Source organism: Asterias amurensis, chromosome 19 (genome assembly GCF_032118995.1).
Source record: "Asterias amurensis chromosome 19, ASM3211899v1".
In the NCBI taxonomy this organism is placed as follows: domain Eukaryota; kingdom Metazoa; phylum Echinodermata; class Asteroidea; order Forcipulatida; family Asteriidae; genus Asterias; species Asterias amurensis.
The window spans coordinates 6,105,676-6,111,675 of record NC_092666.1 but is presented as its reverse complement, the minus strand read 5'-3'; positions in this window follow the sequence as shown (position 1 = coordinate 6,111,675).

Genomic DNA, 6,000 nt, shown 5'->3' with positions numbered 1-6,000 from the left:
TTGCAGTTCTCACACTCACATGATATACCCGGGTTGTCTACAACAGAAGTTGTTTCGTACACAAGCTACTCATGGGGTCGAACATTTTGGATACGAAACCAAGTTGTTCTTTTGGTATTTAATGATGGAGCGTGTGGACTGTGTTAGTGCAACAACACAACAAAGAGGGCGCTATGCTAGTTAATGGTGGTAGTTTGCACTACACACAGACTTTATGATTGGTCTGTTTTAAACCAAATTAGAGCAGGTACATTGCGCGTAAGTTAATAACATAGATATATTATTTTAGTTCTGTATCTATGGTTAATAACCAAATTAGACCAGGGCCCATTTTCATAGCGCTGCTTAGCGGCCGATTTTTTGCTTACTGTGCAATTTCTATTTCATAGCGCTGCCAACCGTAAGCACACGAAAGGGTATGCTAATCTTCCGGTGCTTACCGCACGAACATAAATGACATCACAATGCAAATCCACGGTAAACACGCAATAATGGCCGCCCGTTTTTTTCTGCTAACCTGTGAAATACGCTAAGGCTTAAGCAAATTTTTCTGCTACAGAAAGCACGCAAACTTGCTTACCGTTAAAAATGCTATGTCAGATTTTTGGCCGATTTGACCCAACAATATTGATATTGATTTGATGGGGGTCGAGAAAGTTACAAGCTTTCGTCCGAGCCGTGCTCGTAAAAGTCCGCCAATTATTAGTAGCAGTGATAAAGTGGTCAAAATTAGTTTTTGTCGAGATCCCGACAATATCACGTGACCAATTCTTATGTGTTTTATAAAAAACGTTTTCAATATTTGTTTGTCATGGTTCCTGACCATTAAAAGTAAAAGTTAAACTTTTTTTCGTTCCTGCGCAACCAGCCAATCAAAGTTCAAAGAAAGGAAGTTGTTCCTTTTCACTGTTTATGGAAACAGAAACTAGATGAGGACGTAGAGCTATATATATTGACTAGAGCGCTAACATTCAGCTTGTAGCTGCGATGTTTGAATGTGTTTTAATAAACCGATAATAATAACATCCCGCTAAACACGCACTAATGTTTTGAAGCCGTGTGGGCGCATAGCTTTATATAACTGACATACAGATCCTTGTCATTTGATTGGTGGAACTTACTTCACGTGACATTCACTATTACTCCATTCCGCACCGGCGATCAAAAAGACCTATTCGCCTATGGGGAATAGCATTTCCCATTCAACAGTTAGAATCATTCTTGTTCCCAATGTTTTTAAGCAGTACAGCGCCGCCGCGCCGCTGCTAAAACAAAGGAGCACCTGCGCAAAAGGTTGTGATCCGATTTGTGCATTGTTGCCGCTCCGCGGCGCTATATGAATATTGGTTGTCAGTAATTTGTGTGATTTTTCATAATGTTATACTTTAAAAAATACTTCAAATGACAAGGATCTATGTCAGTTATCTAAAACAAATATTGAGTGGCTTTAATTCGTGGAATGGAAGGAATAATTATTACCGCTCGGTAAAATTTGGACTGTTCCATTTCACTCGGCTTCGCCTCGTGAAATGGAACAGTCCAAATTTTACCTTGCGATGTTATTCCTCCCATTCCACTCGGAGCCACTCAATATTTGTATAATTCTTTTGATGAGAACTTAGATATAGAATTAAAACATTCTATAGATATGGATGAGAATGGAGAATAATTATAGACAAATCCAGGCGTGCAAGTGCTGGGTGCCGCGCGCCACGATGCGGTGTGTCTTTGTGCCTATTTTTGTGCATAAAAAAACATGATAAAATCGTTCTTTTTCACTTTTTAGGGAAATTGAATGTCTTCCTCTAACAATCTATGCAATTTACCCTGACATGGTTTACATGATACAACGATGTACTACATTCTTGATAATTTTGTTGTTTAAATTAAGCACAAAGTAAAATACTGAAATTCTGACAAAATGTAACGCATTTTAGCGACTTTTATGCAGTTTACGTGTCTTTTTCCTCTAACTCACCCAAGACATTCACCGTTTTAAGATGATTCGGTTTCTATTTAGTTGCAAATATTGGTCAGTGGGCGCCGCGCGTCACTGCTGCGGTGAACTTGTGCCTAATATTTTGTGCACAAAGACACGAGAAAATCGTTTCCCTTCTCACTTTATATGGAAATTTAACTTCCTCGACAATCTATGTGATTTCTTTGAGATGGCTGCATGTATGACGATTTAATACATTCTTGATTTTTTTTTTAAATTAAGCACAGAGTAAAATACTGAAATTGTGACAAAATACTCTGCCGATGTCAACTATAATTATATGCAGTTTCCGCGTCGCTGTACCTAAGACAAGCACCGTTTTCAAGATGATTCGGTTTCTATTTAGTTGCAAATATTTGTGGTCAGTGATCTTCATTAGTATATCATGATGTCCTGGCAAGGACATTGTGTAAGGCGTTGAGGATAAAAATTTACTTCCATAAAGTGTGAAAACAAACATGATTTCCTCATATCTTTCTGCACAAAACTAGTCACATGTACACCGCAGCAGTGGCGCGCAGTGCTCAACACCAGTGCGCCGCCCGGTGCGCGCCTGGATAGACCTTATGCACATGACGTCACTTCAGTAGGGCGCCCTCACCTACAGGTCAAAAGGAGGTTGTTCAATGTGCAATCCTGTGCGCCGCGCGTACAAATCTGTGCGTTTCGATTGTTTCGTCACCGTTTTTTCACCAAGGTGGCCGCTGGATGACGTCAATGCATAAGGTCCATTGTGGATTTTCGAGAATCATAGGCCGAGTTCGGGCGGTGTGTTCTTGGGTGCTCGCGAGAACAAGACGGATCGCTGTTCTTGTTTCATCCGCTCAAACGACGATGTGATAAAAGCGCCACGAAAAGAGGTTCGGTACTGGTCATGTGACAATATGGTTCGTCAGTTAAATAGGATGTTGTTTAACAGTTGGAAACCCGACAGTAGAAAAGAGACCACACTTTCATTATTTTCTTTGGGATGACTATTAACTTTCAACTTTAAATTTAACAATCTATTTGAGAGTCATTTTGCATCTAATTTACTTATTCTCTTGATGTTGTGCTGCCATTTTGTAAAGTGTTGTTCCCGAAACCCCCGATGAAAGGTGGTGTGTGATCTAGTGTTCCGAGTGAATCATTCTCGGGTCATATTCTCATCGTTCAGGCGTGAGAACAGCGCACTCGGGCCAAGAACACACCGCCCGAACTCAGCCATCATGTTTGGGTACACTTTTGGGGTACTTTTTCTTTTAACACAATCCACAATGTCTGGTTCTGGTGAGTAACTGCACAGTCTTCACATATCGGGATGTACTGAGCAGCAACGGTTTACATGAAGTGAGCCCCCCTTCCCTGATAATGTTACCGATATCCATAGCTTGAAGTTTACTCTAAAAAATACTAAATAGTTGTGTCCACATGTTTACGCTAAACTTAGGCTACGCACTTTGAAGACAATGGTGCTAAAACGAATCCCTCAAAAATTTATTCATATTACTTTCTAAGGTGCTGTAGTTTTTCAGATAATGAGGAACAATGTAATGAAAACGTGGTCTATTTAAGTATGGTATAGAATATAGACTGGACTACTACTTTAGCTTATATGATCGTAATTAACTCTACTGCCGCGGAGTCAGTTCTGAAATGGTCTCAACGTTTCGACTAGCTTGCTCTAGCCATCGTCAGGAGACTGAAGAGGTAAGAGAAGAGTGGGCTTATTTATAGGGGTTCAGAGGATCCAGTGTAAGTCAATCAGTGCTCTGATTGGTTGTGTGGTTGGCGGGCTCATAACTTTATATAAATACTAAATAATATCGTACCCTTGCGGGTACAACCATGTATGTCTGTTGGCGATGTGGTCTCGGATGTTTCTAACAGTTTACTCTGTTCGTCTTTAGTAGAATGGCTGAAGACAAGAGTACTCTTTTCGAAAAGTCAAGACCACACCGGCTCTTTTCAGAGCCAACACTCCATCACAAGAGATATAACATGTTTGTATACTCGCAAAACTACTATAACAGGATTTAGGGTTACTTCGCATTCAAGTTTGTTTAAAAACCAGTGGCAAATTAAGTTGGTGGGGGCAGGCTTGAAAATATATATAAGTAAAAACAAAAAGGGGGAGGGTGGGGATGTGCGCCCGGCCCCTTCCGGAGGGGGGGGGGGGGTGGTGGGGACAGCCCCCGGCCCCTTCCTATTATGGCCCCTTGCCTGCTTGCACATGCAGCGATTGTGCCACGCTCACCATTTTGGTGGTCAAAATTGGTTTACTTGTAAACGCCGCCGCGTTGCCTAAAATGCGCACTTCACTGAATAAAGCGCTGTTACATTGTCCACCTGTGGCACATCCAAGGTTGTTCAGAAGATGACGTCAGGACTCAATTTAGTAGAGCTGCTAAGCACAAACGTTTGCTTAGCATGAAATTTCTTCCTTGATAAAAACAGGATTACCAACAAACATTCCATTTGTTGCATATTGCTTGTTACTGTATTCAGCTGATGTTTGCTCATCCAGCCTGAAAATCATTTGGAAATTTTTGTTGGTAATCCTGTCTTAAATTGAGGCAGGAATTTCATGCTAAGCTAGAGAAATATGTAAGAACACAAGGGTTCCAAAAATGCTTGAAAAAAATGCGTAACTCTTAATGAAATTATAATTGTTGGGCGCGATCGGTCAATCTGCGCGATCAACCGATCGCGCTGCGCTATCGACCGATCGCGCTGCGCTATTGAAATATCTATTGGTCGCGCAGCAATCGGTCGATCGCGCAGCAATCGGTCGATCGCGCAGCAATCGGTCGATCGCGCAACAATCGGTCGATCGCGCAACATTCGGCAACGAACATGCGCGATCAACCGATCGTGCGGGAATGGCTCGGCGCGATCGGCCGATTGTGCAGGAATGATTTTGCGCGATCGGTCGATTGTGCAGGAATGGTTATGAGTGATCGGCCGATTGTGCAGGAATGGTTTTTGCGATCGGCAGATTGTGCAGGAATTGTTTGGCGCGATGTAACATTGATTGTAACTGCAAATCAATCGTAGTGTGACGTCACTATATAAATCACTATGGTGATACTGAAAATTTGTCCTGCTATGAATTTTATTGCTTTGAGAAATCGCCCTAAGGAATAGTTTACCTGCACGATCGGTCGAACGCGCGAAACCATTCCTGCACGATCGGTCGATCGCGCAAACCCATTCCTGCATGATCGGTAGATCGCGCAAAACTTTTCCCTGCACGATCGGTTGATCGCGCAAAACTTTTCCTGCACTATCGGTCGATCGCGCAAACCCATTCCTGCACGATCGGTAGATCGCGCAAAGCCTTTCCTGCGCGATCCGCTGATAACGGGAAAAAATACTCGTAGCGCAATCGATCAATCGCGCAAAGATGTCATTGCGCGATCGACCGATTGTTGCGCGATCGGCCGATTGTGCAGGAATGGTTATGAGTGATCGGCCGATTGTGCAGGAATGGTTTTGCGCGATCGGCCGATTGTGCAGGAATTGTTTGGCGCGATCGGCTGATGTTCAGGGGCCGAATTCACAAAGATGTAACATTGATTGTAACTGCAAATCAATCGTAGTGTGACGTCACTATATAAATCACTATGGTGATACTGAAAATTTGTCCTGCTATGAATTTTATTGCTTTGAGAAATCGCCCTAAGGAAAAACTTTTCCCTGCACGATCGGTTGATCGCGCAAAACTTTTCCTGCACAACATTGATCTTAATTTGATCGTTCAATAGCGCAGCGCGATCGGTTGATCGCGCAAATTGACTGATCGCGCCCAACACAATCAAACTTTAACACACAAGCATTTTAGGACTTACGGATTTCCTTCAAACTGAAAATATTTCAAAATGTTGATCATTTAATGTTGTAAAGAATACCAAAATTTTAATACAGCATTTTACAGTAAAATTGAAATGAATAATAACGAGTTAAAATGTACTAAAAAAACCCAACAAGTTCTAGATGACTGATATGAGATGATACATGTA